We start from the raw sequence: 25,497 nt of genomic DNA on the forward strand, positions 1-25,497 counted from the left end.
CAAATACCAGCAGTGGACAGGTTTCAGCAGAGCTTCCAGACTAAGACAGACTGGGAAGAAAAGCCTGGCAATCTACTTGAGAAAATTAGCCAATGAAGCAGTATTCACAATAGCCAAAGGGTAGAAACAACTTAAATGTCCATTAACAGATGAATGGATGAACAAAATGTGGTATATACGTACAATGGAATATCACTCAGCCATTAAGAAAAATGAAGTCCTGATATATGCTACAACACGGGTGAACACTGAAGACATTATGCTGAGTGAAGTAAGTCAATCACAAAATTACAAATATTATATTATCTTGGAGCCCTGGTGGTGCAGTGGCTAAGCATTCGACTGCTAATCAAAAGGTCGGTAGTTCGAATCCACCAGCCGCTCCTTGGAAACCCTATGGGGCAGTTCTACTCTCTCCTATAGGGTTGCTATGATTCGGAATCGACTCGATGGCAACGAGTTTGGTTTGTTTTTTTATATTATCTCACTTATTGAAATACCTACCCAAACCAAAACCAAACCCCCTGCCGTCCAGTCGATTCCAACTAGAATAGGGAAATGAATAGAGATCAAAGTTTAATAGTGGTTACCAGGGGCAGGAAGGAGAGGAAAAGAGGGAATCATTGTTTAGGAAGCATTGAGTTTCTGTTTATGGTGATGGAAAATTTGGCAGTGGTTATTGGTGATGGTTGCACAACATGATTGATGTAATTTGTGTCACTAAATTGTTGTTGCTTTTGTTGTTAGCTGCCACTGAGTCGATCCCGACTCTTAGCAACCCTATGTACAACAGAAGAAAACACTGCCCAGTCCTGCACCATCCTCACAATTGTTATGCTTGAGGTCATTGTTGCAGCCACTGTGTCCGCCCATCTCACTGAGTATCTTCCTCTTTTTCACTGACCCTCTACTTTACCAAGCATGATGTCCTCCAGGGACTGATCCCTCCTGATAACATGTCCAAAGTACCTGAGAAGAAGTCTTGCTATCCTCGCTTCTAAGGAGCATTCTGCCTGTACTTCTTCCAAGACAGATTTTTTCATTCTTCTGGAAGCTCATAGTATATATTCAGTATTCTTTACCAACACCATAATTCAAATGCATCGATTCTTCTTCAGTCTTCCTTATTCATTGTCCATCTCTCACATGCATATGAGGCAATTGAAAATACCATGGCTTGGGTCAGGCACACGTTAGTCCTCAAAGTGACATCTTTGCTTTTGAACACTTTAAAGAGGTCTCTTGCAGCAGATTTGCCCAATGCAATACATCGTTTGATTTCTTGACTGCTGCTTCCAAGGGCATTGATTGTGGATCCAAGTAAAATGAAATACTTGACACTTTCAATCTTTTCTCCATTTATCATGATGTTGCTTATTGGTCCCATTGTGAGGATTTTTGTTTTCTTTATGTTGAGGTGTAATCCATATGGAAGACTGTAGTTTTTGATCTTCATCAGTAAGTGCTTTAACTCCCTTGCGCTTTCAGCAAGCAAGGTTTTGTCACCTGCATATCGCAGGTTGTTAATGAGGCTTACTCCAATCCTGATGCTGTGTTCTTCTTCATATGGTCCAGCTTCTCGGATTCTTTGCTCAGCATATGGATAAATAAGTACGGTGAAAGGATACAACCCTGATACACACCCTTCCTGATTTTAAACCATGCAGTAGCCCCTTGTTCTGTTTGAATGACTGCCTCTTAGTCTATGTACAGTTCCTCATGAGCACAATTACATGTGAAAGATGTTGAATTGGCAAATGTGTTATATATATCTTTATAACAAGTTTTTAAAAAGAAAATCCTGTAGATCACAACAATATGTTGTCCAGTATAGTGCTAGAAGATGAGCCCCTGGATATGCAGCCACTCAAAACACACAGTGGCCTCAACAATGGACTCGAGCATACCAACAATCATGGAGATGGCACAGGATCTGGCAACACTTCTGTGTTGTGCGTGAGGTCACCATGAGTTGGAGCCGACTTGATGGCAACTAACAACAACGTAGTCAGTCCCAGGTTCTGTGAATCAGAGTTGTCTTCCAGCCTGTCTGCTTTTAAAGTCTTGCACAGGCCTGGGGATGAGTATATTTGCTTTTCTACAGGACTAACTGAATCCAAGTACACTTTACCTGTGTAGAGCCCTGAAGTGGCCAAGTGACTTGAAGAGAAAAAAAAAAAAAATCTCAGAGAACAGCACTGGGCAGCTAGTCCTTTGTCATGGAATGCAGCCAAATATATGCCCTCTGGGTGCAGTGGCTCCAGCCTTTGGTGTGTGAGCCCTTCGCCCAGTGTGCTCCATAAGCTTTGAGAGTTTTCAGGAACCATTTCGAAATCACTGAATCACCTTATACAATTTTTCTTGGAATTAAAATGCTGATAAATGTTTGTACGCTTTAATCAAGTCAAAACAACACAAGCCAGACGTGATATCTTAAAAGGCAGCACTGTGCCCTCCCTTTCTTCTTGGCGCCTTCCCTCCTTTCCTTCCACTTTGACTGAACACCTACTGTGTGGCGGCACTGTCCTAAACACAGGGAGGCCTGATTTTTAGTTTGTACTCTATCTTCCTAAAAGTAAGACCGGATTAGTAATAAAAAATGTATTCACATGCCACAACATGGAGGAACCTTGAAAGCATTATGCTGAGTGAAATAAATCAGTTGCAAAAGGACAAACACTGTATAATCTCACTTATATGAAATAAGCAAATATATTGAAACCAAAAATTAATAGGGGTTAACAGGGGTAGGAGGAGGGGAAAAGGGAAAGTTTTTGCTTAGGGAGCAGTGAGTTTATGTTAATGGTGGTGGAATGATTCAGAAAAGGGTACTGATTTTAATGGTTGCACAATTCGAAGAATGTGATCAAGGTCACTGAATTGTACATGTAGCAATTGTTGAACTGATGTCTGTTTTGGTAAGTACATTTTCACAACAATAAAAAAATGTATTGAATCAGGTTTTTTGGATTCCATGAGTCAAGCAACCAGTTAAATAAATAGATAATAGATAACAAACAAACAAAATAATAGACAGATAGACTAGTTGCTCAAGATTTAGGTAGACTTAGTCTTGAGATGATTGACCTTTTAAAATATGTCTGCTCTGGACTTAGTTAAACTTCCTGTTGTTAGGTGCCGTGGAGTCAGTTCCAACTCATAGCAACCTCGTGTACAACAGAATGAAACACTGCCCGGTCCTGCGCCATCCTCACACTCTTTGCTATGTTTGAGCCCATTGTTGCGGCCACTGTGTCAATATATCTTGCTGAGGGTCTTCCTCTTTTTCACTGGTCCTCTACTTTACCAAGCATGATGTCCTCCAGGGACTGGTCCTTCCTGGTAACATGTCCAAAGTATGTGAGATGAAGTCTCGCCATCCTTGCTTCTAAGGATTATTCTGGCTGTACTTCTTCCAAGACAGATTTTTTCGTTCTTCTGACAGCTCATAGTATATATTCAATATTCTTTGCCAACACCATAGTTCAAATACATCAATTCTTCTTTAGTCTTCCTTATTCATTGTCCAGCTTTCACATGCGTATGAGGCGATTGAAAATATTATGGCTTGGATCAGGAGCACCTTAGTCCTCGGGGTGACATCTTTGCTTTTTAACACTTTATTAAGAGGTCTTTTGCAGCAGATTTGCCCAATACGTCATTTGATTTCTTGACTGCTGCTTCCATGGGCATTGATTGTCGATACAAGTAAAATAAAATCCTTGACAACTTCAATCTTTTTTATTTAAATCATGATTTATTTATGTATTTATTTATTTATTGTGCTTTAGATGAAGGTTTACAGAGCAAATTAGTTTCTCATTAAACAATTAATACACATACTGTTTTGTGACATTGGTTGTCAACCCCATGACCCGTTGACACTCTCTTTCCTTTTCGACCTTGTGTTCCCCATTTCCATTTGTCTGGCTTTCGTGTCCCCTCCTGTCTTCTCATCCTTGCCCCTGGGCTGGTGTGCCCATTTAGTCTCATATACATGGTTGAGCTACGTGTATTACTGTTTGTTTTATAGGCCTGTCTAATCTTTGGCTGAAGGGTGAACATCAGTACTGAGTTAAAAGGGTGTCCGGGGCCATACTCTTGGGGTTTCTCCAGTCTCTGTCAGACCAGTAATCTGGTCTTTTTTTTTTTTTGTAAGTTAGAATTCTGTTCCACATTTTTCTCCAGCTCTGTCTGGGACCCTTTATTGTGATCCCTGTCAAAACTGTCAGTGGTGGTAGCTGGGCACCATCCAGTTGTGCTGGACTCAGTTTGGTGGAGGCTGTGGTACTTGTGGTCCATTAGTTATTTGGACTAATCTTTACCTTGTGTCTTTGGTTTTCTTCATTCTCCCTTGCTCCAGATGCAGTGGGCTAGTGGTGTATCTTAGATGGCCACTCACAAGCTTTTAAGACCCCAGACACTACTCACCAAAGTAGGATGTAGAACATTTTCTTTATAATCTATGTTATCCCAGTTGAGCTAGACATCCCTGAGACCATGGTCTCAAGCCCTCAGTCTGGTAATTTGGTACCTCAGGGAGTTTGGATGTGTCTACAAAGCGTCTATGACTTTGCCTTGTTCAAAGACAACTTCAATCTTTTCTTTGTTTATCATGATGTTGCTTATTGGTCCAGTTGTGAGGATTTTTGTTTTCTTTATGTTGTGGTGTAATCCATACTGAAGGCTGTCTTTGACCTTCATCAGTAAGTGCTTCAAGTCCTCTTTGCTTTCAGCAAGCAAGGTCGTGTCATCTGTATGTCAAAGGTGGTTAATGAGACTTCCTCCAATCCTGATGCCACGTTCTTCTTCATATAGTCCAGCTTCTCAGCTTGTATGACTCCATTTATATAAAATATCCAGTTCAAACTTGAACTTGAGGAAGAGTGCTGATTTTCTTCTCTGCTCATAAGCTGTAGGAATGTGAGTCCGGAGCTGCCCACAAGCATGCCCTTCACCACATGGTGAAACTGGTCTGAGTCCCTAATATCGAGAGAAGAGCATGGAGAGTACTGACAGTGTTTGAGTCCCTGAATCCATTATCCTTTGACCATCTGAATCCACACCTTTCCAGTGATTTGGTTATGTGAGTCAATGCTTCCCCTTTCTACTTAAGCCAGGGCATGCTCAGCTTCTGTCACTGGCAACCAGAGAACAACGCACCTAGAGAGGAGAGGTGAAAAACTGTTAGCTGGAGGAAATAAGTTCTGCTTATCGGTCCTGAGAGTTGAAAACAATATCAAGACACAAAAATGCTTACTTGCGGTATCTTGGGTGAAGGGCGAGACAGTACACAATACAGGGGAAACTAGCACAACCTGTACAAGGAAAGGTCATGGAAGCCCCATAGACACATCCAAACTCCCTGAGGGACTGAATTGCTGGGCGGAGGCCTCTGGGGACCATGGTCTCGGGGAACATCTAGCTCAATTGGCATGACACAGCTTATAAAGACAATGCTCTACATTCTACCTTGGTGAGTAGTGTCTGGGGTCTTAAAAGCCTGTGAGTGGCCATCTAAGATACTCCACTGGTCTCATCCCTTCGGGAGCAAGGGAGAATGAAGAGAACAGGATACAAGGAAAAGATTAGTCCAATGGACTAATTGTCCACAGCTACCAAGACCTTCACCGGACTGAGTCCAGTACAGCTAGATGGTGCCCGGCTACCACCACTGACTGCTCTTACCAGGATCACAACAGAGGGTTCTGGACAGAGCTGGAGAAGGATGTAGAGCATAATTCTAACTCACAAAAAAAAAGACCAGATTTACTGGCCTAAAGGAGACTGGAGAAACCTCGAGAGTATGGCCCCCAGACAACCTTTTAGCTCAGCGGTGAAGTTACCTCCGAGGTTCACTGTTCAGCCTGGGAGTGGGCAGACCCATAAAACCAAATGAGACTAATGAGGTACAGGAGTCCAGTGACAAGGGCCAGAAGGCAGAAGGGAACAGGGAAGCTGGTGATAGGGAACACAAGATTGAGTAAGGATATTATTGATGTGTTGTGAGATTGTTAACCATTGTCATAGGGCAACATTTGTAGTAACTGTTAAATGAGAAACTATTTTGTTCTGTAAGCCTTCATCTTAAGTGAGAATAACAGCACAATTCGAAGAGTGTAGTCAGTGTCACTGAACTGTGTATGTAGAAATTTTTGAAACGGTGTATCTTTGGCTATGCGTATTTTCACCAAAAAAAAAAAATAAAGGTTGAGAATTTAGAGGGTTAATATGTTGTGGGGTTGTTAACCAATGTCATAAAACAACATGTGTACTACTGTTTCATGAGAAACTATTTATTCTGTAAGCCTTCACTTGAAGTACAATAAAAAAAAAATGCCTACTTGCACACAGATACCTGTTTTTGTTTGTTATTTTTTAAAAATCGGTGCTGAAGGACATCAAATGATAGCAAAAATTAACACTAGCTCAAGCATCTTATTATTAGAGCTACAAGAGACCTTAGATATCATCTAATCTTAGGTATCGTCTGGTAAGCCATCTGGTCAGCTCTCATTTTCTACATACAGAAACTCAAGTCCAAAAAGGAGAAGCAGCTAATTGGGTAACAAGCTGGTCATTCGTGGAATGACTGGTAAAATTGACCCAGGTTGACTGAAAAATGAGGCTGCTAGCGTCTCAGTAATTTTTCTCTCCTGTTGTCCATGATTACTTGGCTAGTTTGTCCATTATCCCAGTGCATTTTCCTCAAACTTTCTAAAAATTGTGTCTACTGAGTACTGTGACTTTCCTGGTCCCTACAATATATTTTTGAGATAAACCCTCCAATTTCTAAAACTCTGGTAGTATCTCAGTTTGTCAGGATGATTTTTACTTGATTTACTAAGAAGAGTGTAAAACTGAATCTTCTTAGCAAATCTACACCACGAAGCCAGCCTGGGTGCAACTTACCTTTGTGAAGATTGTACAGGGATAAATTCTTAAATGATTATCTCTCTTGAGTATAAATAAAAGTTGTTTCCATAGATACCTGCTCACAATGACTAATGAAACAAGTGTTTTCCAAAACCTGGTTGAATGACACCTCTGACATAAGAAGTTCTTACCCTCTTGTTGCATTTGAACATAGGATCACAGACTATTAGAGCTTGAAGGGGTCTTCGAGATCATTAGACTCAACCCCACATTGTTCAGATAAGGACAATGGACTTGAGACAGGGGACGGCCTTGCTCAGCGTCAGAGTCTCCCTATTTTAAAACATCAGCATGTTGTTTGCAATGCCTTTAAAAGACAGGAAGGGGTAAAAATACCTTAAAAGTTGTACTTTCTGCATGTATACAAAGAAAAAAAAGTTGCAAAAAACATAAAGATTATCCACCACCTGGATTTTGGAGCAATTTGAAAAAGGTCTGTTTCTAAGATTAAGAAAAATCTTACTAATGAGATAATAAAAAGAACTGTTTGTTTTTTTATTTAAAAAAAAATGATTGAGAGAGAAGCATTGCCTTTATTATAAAAATTGGTAGCAAACTATTTTTGAATATGTGGAAAATTCAAAACCGTAGGAAGAAATGAGGAAAGATTACCTATATAGGCACTATCCAAACAGAACCACTTTTTAACATATTTGGTATTTTTCCTTTCAGTGTTTCTTTATATGTGTAGGAAGTTTATGAGGATGACAGTCATAAATATTTTCCCATGTTATTACATCTTCTTTATAAATATCCGCTAAGTGAATTGTTATGGTTTCCTTTAGCAATTAACTATTCTATTATGGGAATGCTGGTTTTAAAAATAACCGTACAGTGAGCATCTTCATATGTAAACATATTTTTCCATACTTAGAACTATTTCCTTATTCCTCATAAATGGAATGTCTGGGTCTGTTTTATAGTAAGTGCTTAGCTCAATAGATATTCATTGGAAGAGTTAAATAAGTATATTAATCAGAATAGGCTAGGTGTGCTGTGGTAACAAGCAGCTCCAATGTCTCCATGACCTAACAAAATAAAAGTTTACTTCTCACTCGTGCAAAATCAGTTTGGGGTTCGGGTTACTCTTTGGAGCTGCTATCCTCCATATGGTGACTTGGCTATTCAAGCTGTTCAGTCTTTTGGCTCTGCCATTGCAGCGAGGGCCTCTCTCTGACCATACCTTTTGATGAGCATAAGTGCTTAATTTTTAGGAGATCTCAGTTATCTACTTTATGTTCTGGTGTTTGTGCATTGTTAGTTATGGTTTGTATCCTATTTACGCTGTATATTAGGATCCCTAGCATTGTCCCTATTTTTTCTTCCATGATCTTTATGGTTTTAGGTTTTATGTTTAGGTCTTTGATCTATTTTGAGTTAGTTTTTGAGTATGGTGTGAAGTATGGGTCCCATTTCATTTTTTTACAGATGGACATCCAGTTTTGCCAGCACCGTTTGTTAAAGAGACTATCCTTTTCCCATTTAATGGACTTTGGGCCTTTGTCAAAAATCAGCTGACGGTAGGTGGATGGATTTCTCCACTATATTTTTATAGGGCTTTCCTCTCAGCAACTTGCCCTCTTTGAAGTATAGGTAGTCCTTGGGTTATGAGCAAGATCCGTTCCTAACTGTGTCTTTCAGTCGAATTTGTAGGGAAGTCAGAACAGGTGCATAAGGTTCTTAGCCTTACTTAGTGCAAGAAAAGGCTCGAAGACTTTTCAATGATTTAAAAGCTGCATGTGCAGCAAGTGAAGGTGACTGTGATAAACACTTCGGTGTAGGTAGGGATTGTTTCAGTGTTTCAGAGTGAGGACAAGTTTACATAACATTAAAGGGCAAGTATGGGTTGCCTGTAAGTGGGACATTCGTTGCCCGGGGACTTACTGTATTACCTTACAAGAAATGAAGACATTACTTCTCTTAAGGGTAACTGCATTTTAATCAGGGCCTTCAGTCCCTTACCTAAAGGGATTCATTTTCAAAGGAGACATTTCAGACCCTGTGAGAGGTAGTCAAGCAGATATTTTGAGCAAGCACTTCCGACTTGTTTGAACCACACCACATCTGGCTTATAAGGTCAGTCTTGAGTGGCACCTGTCTAAATCTTGTGTTGTTTTTTGCCCATGCTGGCAATAGATAGAGCCCAGTTATCATTTGCTTACCTTGTACAAGGTTAGGTCCACTTGGACGTCCTCTGTTCACACTGAATCATTGACTTTTATCCCCAAGAGGGGTTTTCTCTCCTGGAGACCCTACTTCCATCGTTATTCCTGACACTGAGGCTCAGAATCTGTCACTTCTAGCTACCTTGGTTTATTCACTGTCTCCTAACACCATTCAGACATCCTTCTCCATTCCAATACTCCTGTAATATCTTTCATCTAGAATGCTGGTCCCCTTATTCAGCATTGGTCAGTCACAGCTAACAGTAACCGCTCCCTCTTCCGGGCCCATAGAGGACCCCCTGGTTAGGCCAGTGGTCTCCAAAGTGAAGTCTCTGTCATGATGATCAACATTTTAAAGGGGACAAAACACTGTCTCAGAGAACTGAAGTTGATGGCTCAGGTATCCCTAGCTGGCAAACGCCAGGCCAGGACTCAGGCCCAGCCAGAATCCAAGTCCAACTTTCAGGTATTTGGCCTGACACATAGTTTCATGGCCCAACCTCCAAAAAAACTCAGCTTTTTGTACTGGGTTTACTCTGGTCTTTTCCTGGACAGACTCTTCACACTGGACCCAAATAGATCGCTCTGACTCCAAACACTCTACCATGGCTAGAGGTGACAATCTCTCCAAGCAATGGCTCCCTCCCTCCTGGAGTGAAACACCCAGCTCCCAACTTGCCTTATTCCCAAAATCAGATTTGCAGTGCCTCAGGCCACCTAGGCCCCATTTCTGCCTCAGGGGCAGCACAGGAGTCCAGAAGGAAAATGCGAGTTAGCTGGAAACCCAAGGGTGCCTGTTAGAAAACAAGAGGGCAGGTGGAATTGCTTCTGTCTTTCAAGAGGAAAGTCCACCTCCCCTGGGATGTGCCCTTTGAGGAAGGCAGCAGCCAATCTACCCTGGTCACAGGGGACTTTTCCACAAGAAAGGCAGAACTGCTGAAGGTAAAAGGCCTTAGGAGACTAGAGGCCTGGCTCAGAAGGCAATGAAATCAAGTCAACCCGTTGCCCTCGGGCTGTGTTCACAGAGGCAGGTCAGAGGGAGAGCAGCACCATCTGCCTTTCCTGGTTTCCCAAGGGAATGTCAGGATTGCTGCCCCTTGGGGCAAGTTTCTCTCAGGGGTCACCTACTTGCGAGAGAGCCCTGGTACCTGGCCAAGGAGGGGGTCCTAGGAAGTGTAACTGTCACGTGTCAGAGAAGGCAGGAGAGCTCACACCAAAAATACTGCCTGAATCCATGACCAGGCCCAGATGTGCAAGGATGGTGGGGAATATGGGGTGTATGTGTTGAGGGGGGCAGTCTTTTAACCTTTTCAAGAAGGCATTGTAAGGAGCAGGGCCACTTAAGGCTGGCTGGCACAGCAAGGGCCTCGCTTGCCCACCTATCAAATTACTGATCACTTGTTCTTTATAGTCCTTACAGCACCTTCCACAGTCTGAGTCAGTAGCTCTCAACCTATCAGACCTGTTGTTGTTGTTAGGTGCTATCAAGTAGAACTGCCCCATAGGGTTTTCTGGGCTGTGCTCTTTATAGCAGGAAACCTGATGGCACAGTGGTTAAGTGCTGGGCTGCTAACCAAAGGTCTAGTGGTTCGAACCCACCAGCTGCTTCTCAGAAGAAAGATGTGACAGTCTTTTTCTGTAAAGATTTACAGCCTCGGAAACCCCACAAGGTGGTTCTACTCTGTCCTGTAGGGTCGCTATGAGTCGGAATCCACTCTACGGCAATGAAATCTTTACAGGAGCAGATTGCCAGGTCTTTCCCCCAAGTAGAGCTGCTAGGTGGGTTCAAACAGCCAAGCACTTATCCACTGAGATGTTCCTTCTATCAGTCCCCTTATATAAGTAATATTTTGTAATGTTCTCTTTACTATCTTAAAAATGAAATTCATGCATAACTTAAAAAAAATAAAGATCACATTGTACTAGTTGTTGCTGCTAGTTGCCATCAAGTCAGCTCTGACTCATGGTGACTTTATGAATAATAAAATGAAACATTGCCCAGTCCTGCACCATCTTCATGATCGTTGGTATGTTTGAGTCCATTGTTGCAGCTACCGTACCATTTAGGCTAAGCTATTTGCTATAACAAAAGATTCTAATATGTTTAACGGCTTAAACACAACAGAAGTTTATTTCTAGCTCCTATAACAGGACTGGGCAGATAAGTAATCAGTGGGGTGGAGAAGTAGACATGGAGAAGAGCATGAGGGAGGTTCTCATGGAGCAGGTCTGGAAGCGGCGCACCTCACATCTGCTCAGGGTCCATTGCCTGGAATTCATCACATGGCCACAACTAACTGCAAGGGGGCCTGGGAAATAGTCTACTTGGGGACCCAGGAGAGAGAAGAGCATGGATTTTGATGTGCATCTATCAGTTTCTGCCACAAATATAATGCCCTGTTATAAAAGAGAAGTAAAAGAAAAATAATTTGCAATAAAATATTGTGATTTCCGTTATATAAATCCTCAGGAGTGTCCACACCAGGAGACATGAGGTGCTTATTCCTATACGGAGAATCATGTGAAGGTAATAAGCCTTAAACACAGTTTAAAACAGGTCTATTGTATTAGTGACTAAAATATGCTTCCCCTTCCTACCATTAGCCTTCTGAAATGGTGAATAGCTCCTGGGAAAATTGTGAACAAAACAATGTAAAATTCCCCCTTAATTTACACAGCTGATACATTCCTGGAAAATCCAATGCATATTAAAACTCAGCAAAAAAATGTTTTGTGTTTATATGTAAAGTGAAGTTGGGCCGTAGGCTCAGATAATTATGAAGAGCTTTTTCTTTTTCTTTCTTTTTTTTCACCTACTTGAATGTCCAGTGGAACACTAGGAAGACGTGTGGGACAAGGAGCAATTCTTCGTTCTGCAGGCTCGTCTCTATATTGCAGGATGTCTAGCATACCTGGGACCCTCTTACTAAATAAATGTCAGTAGTCCTCCTCCCCTCAGTAATTGTGCCAATCAAAAATATCTCCACAAGAACAGGATACAACGAAAAGATTACTCCAAAGGACTAATTGTCCACAGCTACCAAGACCTCCACCGGACTGAGTCCAGTACAGCTAGATGGTGCCCGGCTACCACCGCTGACTGCTCTGACCAGGATCACAACAGAGGGTTCTGGACAGAGCTGGAAAAGGATGTAGAGCATAATTCTAACTCACAAAAAAAAAAAAAAAGACCAGATTTGCTGGCCTGAGGGAGACTGGAGAAACCCCGAGAGTATGGCCCCCAGACACCCTTTTAGCTCAGTGGTGAAGTTACCTTCGAGGTTCACTGTTCAGCCTGCGAGTGGACAGCCCAGTAAAACCATGAGAGTAACGAGGTACAGGAGTCCAGTGATAAGGCCCAGAAGGCAGAAGGGGAGTAGGAAGCTGATGATAGGGAACACAAAGTAGAGTAAGGATATTGTTGATGTGTTGTGAGATTGTTAACCATTGTCATAGGGCAACATTTGTAGTAACTGTTAAATGAGAGACTATTTTGTCCTGTAAGCCTTCATCTTAAGTGAGAATAACAGCACAATTAGAAGAGCGTAGTCAATGTCACTTAAATGTGTATGTAAAAAAATTTTTGAAATGGCGTATCTTTGGCTATGTGTATTTTCACCAAAAAAAAAAAAAAAGTTGAAGAATTTAGAGGGTTAAAATGTTGGGGGGTTGTTAACCAATGTCATAAAACAGCATGTGTGTTACTGTTACATGAGAAACTATCTGTTCTGTAAGCCTTCACCTGAAGTACAATAAAATATTAAAAAAAAAAAAAAGTATCTCCACAAATCTCAAAAAATCCCCTGGGGAGTAGTACTGTTGTTCTCCCACTGAGAAACACTAGCCTTACTCAATTCATGAATAAATGGATACATGAATAAACTAATTCACTAAACCTGCAAATTGCTGTAAAACAAAGAATATGGATATTTTTTACAAAACATATTCCTTTAATAGTAATAAAATAAATACTCCTAGTTATTCAATCTTTTCCTAACAAACAGTAGGCTGCTCTTCGCCTTCAGATCAGATATGCTATCCACTGAGATAGTGAAAGATTAAACACTCCTAAATCTGAGAAATAGCTGAAGACAGTGCAGGAAGATAAGACATTTTGAGCAAGATGATGTATTGAAGTTTGCTTTGTTTCAATGAACGGGTCACATTACTGAGTCAAGGAGAAATCCTCCCTTTCCATATTTGAAAGTTGGAAGCCTATCTCTATCTGCCCCTGTTTCTGGTAATTTTCAAACAGTTGCTTTAAAATAAGTCAGAGTTTTAGACATGTCACAGGCAAATACACTCCGTAAATGCTGTATTTTCTCCCTCCCACACCCATGGTTATTGTTAATTGTTGTCGAGCTGATTCCAGCTCATGGCAGAACTGCTCCATAGGGTTTTCAAGGCTGTGACCTTTCAGAAGATCATCAGACCTGTCTTTCAAGGTGCTTCCGGATGGGTTCAAACTGCCAACCTTTCGGCTATTAGTTGAGTGCTTAACTGTTTGTGCCAACCTTTTGGCTATTAGTTGAGTGCTTAACTGTTTCTGTTGGTCAGGGAGAAACTGACCAACATTGGCAGGGGAAATGAAAACTATTTGCTGTTTTGACCTAGAGTTAGAATACACTCCTAGAGAGGTGGACATTCCCAGAATTTATCACCCAAGGAAGACATAGCATGTCATACAGAAATTTGGAACCTAAAGAGTAGACCTTAGACAGGGTCGGATTACCCGGTAAACAAGGTAAGCACAGGCTTACTTGTGCTTAGTTACTAATCTGTAGTGACCTGATGCAGTGTAACCCATGTGAAATGTTCACTACAGATTAGTAACTAAGCACAAGTAAGCCCTGCTTACCTTGCTTACTGGGTCATTCTCCCCTGTCAGGGATTATAAATTTGAAAAGAGGCTTTGATTCTGTAGGAAGGTGCTGTGAGGTTGGGAGAGGGACAGATGTCAGTCATATCTAGAAGCAGAACCTCTGATGTGGTGAAAAAAACGTGAAATTGTTCACTACAGATAATTTGGTAAGCAAGGTAAGCACCGTGCCTACCTGCTTATTGGATAATCCGCCTCTGCCCTTAGACCATCTTGGGAGGGATCACCTGGGTTTCTCTCACCCTTGAGTCTATCTTGAGGAGTCTAGCCATACTGGAGTACCAGCAGGTGGGTAGGGGCCGATGTGGAGATATCCCAGGAGCTAGGCAGGAGAGGAACAAAGGCTGAAGATGAGTAAGTTTCAGCTTGTAAACTGGATTCCTTAGTTACAGTTAGCTCTCTGGGTCTGGTTTCTTTATTGCTATCCCTGAAACTTAAGCACAGTTTATTCATTCATTCATTCAACATTTACTGAGTTCTATCCTGTGGCAAAGTAGCTCTGGTAGCCCAGTGGTTAAGCTCTTGGCTGCTAATGAAAGGTCGGTGGCTCAAACCCACCAGCGGCGTCACAGGAAAAAGATGTGGCCGTCTGCTTGCATAAAGATTACAGCCTTGGACACTCTATGGGGCGGTTCTACTCTGTCCTATAGGGTCACTATGAGTTACGCAATGACAATGAGTTTGGTTTTGGTTTTTCCTCCTGTGGCAGTTACTGTGCTATGATCTGGGATATGGGGATAAATGACAGGGATAAATGACAGGGAAGGCAGAACCATAACAACCACTTACACTCTCAGTGGTGAGAGCCTTGAATGGGGAGGTACTGGTGCTATGGGGCACACAGCAGGGGAACCCAGGCTGCTGGGAGTCTAAATGCTGCAGTTAAGGGGAGTCTGTTCTCCAACATGATTCCACTAGATGAATTGGACACACAGGAATTATGGGCAGGATTTGGGCAGGAAGGTCAAAGAGACAGTTACTCACGCAGGAGTCAGGGCCTTCAGAACTGGGTACCTTATCCAAAAAGAGGCTCTTCTTCCACTGCCAACCTTGGAGGACTGAGTGTGGTATTAATAGTGGTTTAATTTCCTATGGGGTGTCATAGGAGCTAAATCCCTGACAAAGTAGCAATCTGTAATCTACCATTGTGTCTTTCTATTCCTTCACACAGGTGATTCTTAGAAGCAGGTGGTTGCCTTTTAGTCCTACACTCTGAAGGCCTCTTGTCCTTCTACCAAACATCTACATCCCCATAACTTCCTAGAACCACCCTGAAGTCACTGTTCACTGTTGACACCACCACCACTGATCCTGGCACCTAAGGTAGGAGGATCCGAGGCCAGAAGGTCATCATGGTCAAGGGGTGAGGAGTTAATTCTCAAAGGCAGAAGGGGTTAAGAATGGGGAGGAATTCTGATAGTTATAAACAGAGACATGACAGATATGAATAAACAATCTGGGACTAGAAGAAGGGGAGAGGGAGGAGTTGGTAGAAATTGTACCAACAGTGAATTCCTGGGCTATGTAGTGACATAAAAGGGGCTTAGAGAAGGCTTAGAGAGCATATCTGAAAGGTAGATAATGAAGGAAAGTAAGGAATTCAGTCTTTGGCATTCAGGTATGTGGTGAGGGCTGGGGGTGGTGATAGACTGGATAAGAGAACTTGAGAGTTGTCATGTTAATTTGTTCTTGAAATGACTTTCTGCATGCTTCACATCTAATCAAATATTAGCACATGTCTAGTAAACAAATATACTAAATAAATACTGTTCTGTCCCTGGATAGGCAGGGACTAGAGCACCATGCCCCTCTCCCTCCAACTCAAAGGCAGCTCAATTAGACCAACTGGCACTGAATACCAGCTTTTCCACTTAAAAGCAACACAGTTCTAGTTACTTAACATTTCAAAGCCTCAGTTTCCACATCTATAAAATAGGGATGATAAAATAATCCTTCATGTGAAACTCTTAATATAGTTCTTGGTACTGAACAAGCATGCTATAAATGCCAGAAATTCTTATAGTCTCATTTAATCTGTATGACAACCCTGCAAGAGAATTTATAGCTGAATAAGTGGAGGTTCAGAGAAGTTAAACAGCTTCCCAGGATTCAACAAACAGCTAATGAATGCCAGGATTTAAACCAAGCTCCCTCTGACCACAAGTTTTTGCCCTTAACCTTTCTTCTATGTTATTTTACCATCTTGGGCATCAATGAGAGGGCCAAAGCTAACACTCCCTCAAGCAGAATGCAGAAAGAAATAAAAAATGAAAACACACACACAGAGCCATACAATCTTTGGGAAGGAACTTCTAGGGGCTGGGGATTGCTACCATTTCATCTGGAGGTATAAGGCTTCTGAGCCTGAAAGCTGCAGGCTGATTTGTGGCTTCTTAAGTGGGGGAGTGGAGATTGTAACTTTTCTTCTCAAAAAACCTGAGCTGGGCAATAGCGCCTAAGAAAAATACTATTACAGGTTCATGATCTCTTGTCCAGGAATTCTGAAATTCTGAATTTCAGCTCTGCATACCAAAAGATTTCTCATAATTCATTTGGTGGCAGAACCTGGCCTGACCAGGGCTGATGGCAGGGTCTTCATCATCGTAGCCTCACTTAGGATGAATAGTTACGCATGTGCTACAGAAATGTTGATGTGATGATTTATTGGGGTGCTGCCTCAGACTTCACTGGGGAGTTAGCCACTGTGCTGCCTTTCTAAAACCTGAAGAATTCTGAGTTCTGGAACACACCTGCCAACCTCCCTGCAATGAGGGCTGTGAGCCTTTCCTGATTATTTCTAACCATTTTTGCAGCTTCCCGGAGCAAAGAATACAACATACACCAGATTTCATTTACAGAGTGACCTTCCTTCAAAGAACCTTTGTCCAAGAGCTTTTCAGAGGATCCCTTATTCACCTATGAGGAAGAATAACAAGCCCCAGGCCATACATGCCCGGAAGCTCTAACTGAAGGCAGGCCTGGACATTCTTAGGAACCCGTGCCCGGTCTATTGCCTAGAACTATGGTTTTCAACTCTGTGCTGTAGAACTTACCGGCGTTGTTGTCCATGTCCCAGCATGCTGACTGTGGTGTAACTTTGTGATGTTGTGGCATACAGAACTAAGGTGGTGGGGGTGAGGGAGGACGTTGATACCGTGGCTAAAGATACAGAAAAGAAACAGGAATCATGGCCCTCCTCAGTCTCCACTTCCTTTCCTGGAACCCCTAGGGACAGCAGTCATTTGCTCACAATATTTTCCACATAATCCAAAACCATGAATTTTACGTATTTTGAGTGCTTAAATTCCGTATCATCCTCTCTTCCTTCATCACTATTTATTTAAATGAGACATAGTGCTCCATGAGACAAAGGCCTAGTTTTATTTTAAAATTATGGATTCAGAGCTGCAAAGAAGAGTACCTCTGAATAAATGATCTGTATCTCAATTATTTCTACTGAGTCTATTTTCTAGCATTGAAAACACCATTTAGCCATGGTGATGTGGAGTTGAATACGTGGAGCACCATTTTACCACCACTTGTTTAGCTACGCTTTGACAAATGTCAATCACAAGTCTATGTATTTGGACTACAGTGGACAAAATGAGGCTAGTGGCCTCTGGATGGGCTTTCTGTCTGGCTGCCGACAGCTTGCTGACCTTCCCTCCACTAGGGATTGCACACTCATAGGGAAACATCAGGTGACTAAAGCACCTGGTTGCTTTTCTCTCTCCAGGATAAATATCATAGATCAGCCAACACAGAAGATACTTGTCACTACTCCAGTTCCAGAGCTTGCCCTAAGAACAAACTCATTTGAGACTTGGAGCATTTAAAGACAAAACAAACTAAAAATATTTCTATGTTTGGTCACTTTCCAATTATTCTGATACTTATGATCTATCCAAGGCTGTGTCTCATCCCCTTCTCATTGGCTGTGTAACTTTGCCGAGCCATACAGATTATTAATTCCTCTTCCAATACATGGGTGGGAAGCATGGAAGAAGGAAACAAAGCTGAGCTCTTTTGAGTTAAATTCAGTTTGACAAATAAATTAAGCACCTACTAATGGACAGGTATTCTGCTTGGTACTACAGGGATACAGGCACTGGGAATTACATACCTGATGAGAAGTTAGCACAAGATGCTACAAAAGCATCCATCACCAAAAAGCATTCCATTGGGGAAATGAGTAGTGGTCACGATATGTGGATAGCTAGAAGTATGATATAGGCCCTCCATGCTTGCATAAACAGAGCGTAACAATTTGGCAAGCTCAACACTCAACTCAGCCTTGATGCGAAGAGGGCCAGAGAAGGCTTCCTGGAGGTGGTGACAGCTATGCTAAGTCCTGAAGATTGAATAAGACTTACTCAGGCAAATGGGTGAGAGGAGGATGAACACATCCCATGCAGGAAACAGCTTATGCAAAGGTTCTGAGGCAAGAGCATAGCATGAATTATGTTGCATGTAATTGATTTTAAAATACTTCAGCATAGACCAAGAGATGTATTAGTCTTAACCTACACCATAGGAGCGATTTTTTAACATGTGAAGTACCCTCCTCAGGAATACACATCCAGAGTGTTGAGTTAGCTTTGAAAGGCTCTAACTGGAAGTCCACACTTCCAAGGCAGCTTCTCCAAGAGATTCAGTGATCTTTATCTTCCATTTGCACTGGAGGGTTTGTTAATTTGTGTCATGGGTTTAGACATGATTTTTCATTTGTGAAATGGGTGGTACACAAGATATGTGGATGGCTAGAAATACGATGTGGCCTTCCATGCTTGCATAAACAGAGTGTAAGAATTTGGCAAGCTCATCAGCTTACAGTCTTCATAACGGTCCCCAAGTCTAAGACTCCATCTGGTCCTAGCTGTGGCCACTTAACAAATGATTTTGTTGCCTGATTCTGACTACGTTGTCAGGTGCTGTCAAGTTGGTTCTGACTCATAGTGGCCCTATAGGACAGAGTATAACTGCCCCATCTAGTTTCCAAGGAGCGGCTGGTGGTTTCAAACTGCTGACCTTTTGATAGTTCAGCTGAATTCTTACACTAGAATACTGTCTCATCTGCCTCAAGTGAACCTTTCATGAAAGGTGTGTGTCAGACAGAGAGCAAAGACTTTATCAAGCTTAGAAGAAAAGATTGTACATTACTATAGTGCTTGCTTACTAGTAGAAGTATGTATAGCAGAATTCAGTCTGAGTCTTGCTTCCATTGCTATGTATGACTACCTCTTAGTTAGGAAGTCATGGTAGAGATCTATAATCCTCATCTCTTTTTAACTATGGTAGCCTATAGATATTCTGCAAAACGAACCTAATAATTCTAAGCAGCCAAATTGGCTGGAGTCAGTTTTCCGCAGCATGGTTCCTTGCTTATTTTTAACAGCGCTAGCCATCCTTTCCTGCCACTCCAGGGAAGGAGTTAGCCAATGTAGCTCAATTCAGTTGAGCAGCAGGAAGGAGCAGAATGCCATGGAAAGGATCCCAAGGTCTACCAGGAAGACAATACCAGTCCTGACAAAACTGCAGAATGATGCAAGGACAAAAATAAGACAATCTGGCAGCTAGGAGAGCTGAGAGCAGGGTGGAACAGGGTATGAGGAACAGTCAGCATGCAGTGGCTTGTCGCCAGAGCTCACCTCTATCATGGCCCTTGAACATATTGTGTCAACTTAAAGGAGCCATACCCAGCTGGACACCAGTCAACTGTCCATGGCCAAGCTTACTACCTATTGCTTCTCCACTCACTTCTAAGCCTGCTCTGCCACCTGTGTTTCCTATTCTGCTAATGGCATCATCATCTACTTGGGAATCATTGGAGGTAATTGGGTGCCTCCAATGTCATTTCCCCAATTTTAATCAACCGTCAAGTCTAAAAACTTCTACTGACTAAATATCCCTTGGCTCCATCTCCTTTGCCACTGCCTTGCCTCCAACCCTCATCATCTCTTCTTTGGACCATTGCCACAGCCCACACTGCAACAGGCTCCTTGCTGGTCTTCCTACTTCCAGTGTCACTCTCTCTGCTGCAGCTACCTTTCTAAAATACAAATTAGAGTTTGTTTATGCTGTATTTAAAATCCTCCAGAGACTCCCCATTGTCCTTAGTAGACCAAATTCCACAGTATGGTGTATTAGAACTGTTTTAATTGTAAGTGATACAAACCTAAGTAGGACTAGCTTGGGTAAAAGGAAGAACTTATTGGCTTACATAACTGAATTACAGGAAATACATGAGTTGCATCTCAGGGTTTTTAATCAGGGACTTAAATATCATTGAAATTCTCTCCTTCTACTGCCCCTAATTATCTCTCTGTGTTGTCAACACTGTCTCTCTATTCTTCTCCACAAGGTTGGACCATGGCCTGTGGCTACTTGGGGCTCCCATCTACCCAGTTATACCACCAGCATGGGAAAGGCTCCTTTTTTTTTTTTTTCAATTTGAAAAATCCCAGGGAAAGCTTCCTATTGGTCTGGCTTGGATAATGGGCCAATCCCTAGTCTAATGACTATGACTGGAACAGGGAATGGGGCACCATGATTGGCTATATATGCCACTGGCCATGGACCAGAGCATGATGCTCCATCAATATTGATGAAAATGGAGGTTCTTAGAAAACCCACTAAAGTGCTGCCCATGGAAACATAGCCCAAATAATGTTCTCACTGGTCAGCTAGCCCCTGGCAGTGTAGTATAGGAGTTAAATCCTTAGGCTCTGGAGTCAGAGAGATGTGGGTTCAAATTCCAGCTCCCCCAGTTATTAGTTGTATGACCTTGAACAAAGTGCATAGCCAAGTTAGCCTCAGTTTCTTGATCTGTAAAATGGGGAGAGGGGTATAACGATGCCTATGTGAAAATTTAAGGAGACAATGTGTTGAGAGCACTTAGAAAGAGCCTGGTTCACGGTGTGTGCTCTGTCAGCTCTTCGTGCTCCCAGTAGACCTGGCACAAGTGCGAAGCCTTCGGAAGGCAGCAGGGCCTCAGGCTACTGCCTGCTGCCAACAGAATGAGATTAGTTTTAATCGGAGGAACAGACTGACCTGATTCACAGCACTCCAGTGAAGTGAACCCTTTGACACCCCAGAGAAGACAGTGCTAGGAAGAGGAGTTGTTTGCACATGATGTTCTCCATAAAACAGGGCTAAGAAGCCCTTTCAAAATACCTTTGTCTCCCTGCCAGAGAAGGACAACAACTGGGAGGAAGGACATCTTCAGCAACATGGTTATAATGCTGCCAGCCTTGCAGGTAACAGGCTGGAATCATCTCTTTATTAAATAATAATTAAGAGGCCCCTGAATCGGGAATCTGGGTATAATTACCTGACTCGTTAAACTGCCCAGTCGAAACTGGAGGCTATTTGCGCCCATGGCCTCACTCTTAGGCAACTTTCATGTTTCTTGAAGCAACAAGTGGAGTCTCACTTTTGTGGGGGCTCAGACTCAAGGTCACATGTTTAAGTTGACACATTACTCAAGATGGATCCTTCCAAGCATTTGATTCAAAGGGCGAGACCCCCCCCCCCCCTTGCCTGTACTACAAGATCTAAATTAGTCTTGGAACAGAGAACACGAGGAAGGGCTAACGTACCAATGAGCTGGGCAAGGAATCAGTTCATTAGTAGCCTCTATGGAGGCGTTGAAATTTAGCAAGTTAAAAGCATATTAGTTTAAATGAGACTTTTCATAAATGAGGGGAGGTGTTTAGGTAGGAAGCAAAAGTAATCATTTTGTGATGGGGAATAATTTGATAATTAATGGGGGAGTTGTCGATGTAATCTTGAGGGAGCCCCAGGAAATGAAGAAATCTGTCTTTATTAAGGAAAACCCAGGAGAAAAAGTTATGGAATCCAGACAATTCACCAGAAAAGTCCTGGTAGCACAAGTCCTTATTAGATGTGTATGTTGGGACAGAGCCTTTCTGCCCCATCTGTGGTTTGTCTTGACTGATCCAGGCCCACTACCTCGCCTCATGAAAATACAGAGAATGTTACAGGGGGTTGTAAATCAAACACAGATTTATTTCTGCCACTCAGAAGGGCTTGTCAGTGCCTCCATCACAGGGCTTCGAACCAGATCGAACCAGTTCAGTCATGGCTGATGAAGCAAAACTGGAAGAGACCTGAAGAGAACAGAGTTGTTGTGGACCCTTTCAGGAGCCTGATACAGGAGACTGGATTATTGGCAGGACTGTGGAGAGTGACACACATTCAAACTGGCATGGGCAGCCGCCATCTTTGAGCAGGCACATTGTTTCCACCTCTGTTCAAAATCCAATGGGGCAAGAGATTTGGTTGCTATGCAATGTGGACGCTACCCTTGTTTTCTAAGGAGATTAAGTTCCTAGCAGAGCTTGATCTGTAATTTTTCCCATTCCAGTTATTGTTCCACTTCATCCAAATTTAAAAAATTCTAGTCTGGTATGGTTTTGCTTTGTTAACCATGACTGAACTGGGCAGAACTGGTTTGAAACCCTGCTCTGTCATGCTCCTCAGGAAGTGACGGGGAAAGACAAGACTAAACAGCTACCTGGTGTGCCAGCCAGGTTCCTGCTGCCCAGAAGCCTGCCTGGCCATTCCTCAGCCATCCTGGGCCCATGGAAGCAAGCTCTTAGCCTCTCCTTGGGAAGAGGGGCTGTGCAAACTCCCCACTGGCCAGAAAAGAAGTCCTAAGGGAAAGTCCTACATAAGGTACCCATAACATACTTAAATCAGGGGCTCTGGATCTAGAACGTCTGAGTTCATCTCTCCACTCAGCCCCTCAGTAGTGTGAGACCTCAGGTACGTGAGTCAGGCTCTCTGTGCCTCAGTTTCCTCATGTGTAACCAGGACAATAACTGTGCCCTGAGTAGTGCAAGCATTTAACACACTCAGCTGATAACCAAAAGGCTGGCAGTTCAAGTCCACCTAGAGACACCATGGAAGAAATGCTTACTGACCTACTGAACTAGCCATTGAAAATGTTATGGAGCACAGTTCTACTTGAACACACATGAGGTCACCACAAGTCGGAGTTGACTCCACGGCAGCTGGTTACTGGTTTATCTCATAGGGCTGTTGTGAAGATTAAAAGAGTCATTCTATGTAAAGTACCTACAGCAGTGTCTGGCACTTAAGGTCTGCTCAACAAGTGTTAAGTAGATAACATAGATATCTAGAACTTTGCTGCACAACATGGTAGCCACTAGCCATTACATCATTTATATATATTTATATGCATATATATTTATAGTTATATATGTAGTTATATAGCATATATATATTATTAGATATATACATACAATGAAATATAATTCATGTGGCTATTGAGCACTTGAAACGTGGCTACTCAGAGTTACTATGTGCTGTAAATGTAAAATGCACACTGATTTCAAAGACAGTGCAATATAAAGAATGTAAAGTATCTCATAACTAATTTTTTATTGATTATCTGTTGAAATGATAGCATTTTGGATATATTGGGTTAAAAATACCTTGTTAAAATTAATTTTACCTGTTTCTTTTTAATTTTTTATGGTGTCTGCTAGAAAATTTAACATTTGATATGTGGCATACGTTGGTGGCTTGCATTATATTTCTACCGGATGGTGCTAGTTGAGCCGCAGTGGTTCTCAACCCCTTCAGTTCTGACTCCTCCTTTTTATAACAATTAATTTGCAGCATCTCCTTCACTCTCCTGGAAGGAAATATATAGGTAATATAACTAACTTGCATACATAAGTTTAAAAATAATAATAATATAATGGCCTAACTGTAATATAAAGGATAAATAAAAGAGGAGAGATCTATAGGAAAAAAATATATTTCAAAATATAAATGGTTTGACATGAGTGCTTGAAGACAAAATAACCAGATGCTTGAATGTATATATAACATCACTATTAATGGGAAAGCTATCAATACAGAGTAATAATTCAAAGTCTGGGAATGGTGTGGTGATTTTCTGAAATAGAACACCTCAATCAAGTTCCAACAAAACAATGTACAGTTTTCTCTCTTTTTGTATGGCTACATTCCTGTGAAACTGAATATATTTAAACTGAGCAAAATTTCTCTCTCTCTCTATCTGTGTGTGTGTGTGTGTGTGTGTGTGTGTGTGTGTGTACGATCCTATGTACAACAAAACGAAACACTGCCCAGTCCTCATGATCATTGATATGTTTGAGCCCATTGTTGTAGCCACTGTGTCAATTCATCTTGTTGAGGGTCTTCCTCTTCTTGGCTGACCCTCTACTTTACCAAGTATAATGTCCTTCTCCAGGCACTGGTCCCTCCTGATAACATGTCCAAAGTATGTGAGACGAAGTCTTGCCATCCTTGCTTCTAAGGAACATTCTGGCTGTACTTCTTCCAAGACGCGTTTATTCGTTCCTCTGGCAGTCCATGGTATATTCAGTATTCTTCACCAACATCATAATACAAAAGCATCAATTCTTCTTTGATCTTCCTTATTCACTGTCCAGCTTTCACGTGCATATGAGGCAGCTGAAAACACCATGGCTTGGATCAGGCACACCATAGTCCTTAAAGTGACATCTTTGCTTTTTAACACGTTAAAGTGGCCTTTTGCAGCAGATTTGCCCAAAGCGATACATCATTTGATTCTGGCCTGCTGCTTCCATGGGCGTTGATTGTGGATCCAAGTAAGATGAAATATTTGACAACTTCAATATTTCCTCCATTTATCATGATGTTGCTTATTGGTCCAGTTGTGAGGATTTTTGTTTTCTTTATGTTAAAGTGTAATCCATACTGAAGGTTGTGGTCTTTGATCTTCATCAGTAAGTGCTACAAGTCCTCTCTCTTTCAGCGAGTAAGGTTGTGTCATCTGCATATCCCAGGCTGTTAATGAGTCTTCCTCCAATCCAGATGCCCCATTCTTCTTCATATAGTTCAGCTTCTCAGATTGTTTGCTCAGCATACAGATTGAATATGGTGAAAGGGTACAACCCTGATGCACACCTTTCCTGATTTCAAACTACACCGTATCCCCTTGTTCTGTTCGAATGACTGCCTCTTCGACTATGTTCAGGTTCTGCATGAGTACAATTAAGTGTTCTGGAATTCCTATTCTTCGTAATGTTATCCATAACTCGTTATGATCCACATAGTTGAATGCTATTGCATAGTCAATAAAACACAGGTAAACATCTTTCTGGTATGTGTATGTGTATATACATACATATAGGGACACATATAGGAGTCCCTGAGTGGCACAAACGGTTAAGTGCTTGACTACTAGCCGAAAGGTTGGTAGTTCCAACCCATGCAGAAGCTCCTTGGAAGAAAGGCCTGGTGATCTTCTTCTGAAAGGTCACAGCCTTGAAAACCGTATGGAGCAGTTCTACTCTGCATACATGGGTCACCTTGATTTGGAATCTACTCAGTGGAAACTAACAACAACACAACAACATATATATATTATGAATAAACCTTGAAAACATTGTGCTAAATGAAGTAAGCCAGACATAAAAGGACAAATATATATGATTCCACTTATATGAAATATCA

The 25,497-nt window shown here is 41.9% G+C and overlaps 1 long non-coding RNA gene across 1 annotated transcript in view; it reads left to right on the forward strand.

Moving 5' to 3' along the window:
* The window catches only part of LOC111819474 (uncharacterized), a 108,257-nt gene extending 90,817 nt beyond the window's left edge, over positions 1–17,440 (forward strand). The window contains exons 4-5 of the long non-coding RNA XR_002823081.1: positions 15,152–15,303; positions 16,794–17,440. This is a non-coding gene — a long non-coding RNA (uncharacterized LOC111819474). The remainder of the gene's footprint in view (positions 1–15,151; positions 15,304–16,793) is intronic.
* Positions 17,441–25,497: the final 8,057 nt, after the last annotated feature.

The sequence above is a fragment of the Trichechus manatus genome, unplaced genomic scaffold, assembly GCF_000243295.1.
Source record: "Trichechus manatus latirostris isolate Lorelei unplaced genomic scaffold, TriManLat1.0 scaffold00009, whole genome shotgun sequence".
Lineage (NCBI taxonomy): Eukaryota > Metazoa > Chordata > Mammalia > Sirenia > Trichechidae > Trichechus > Trichechus manatus.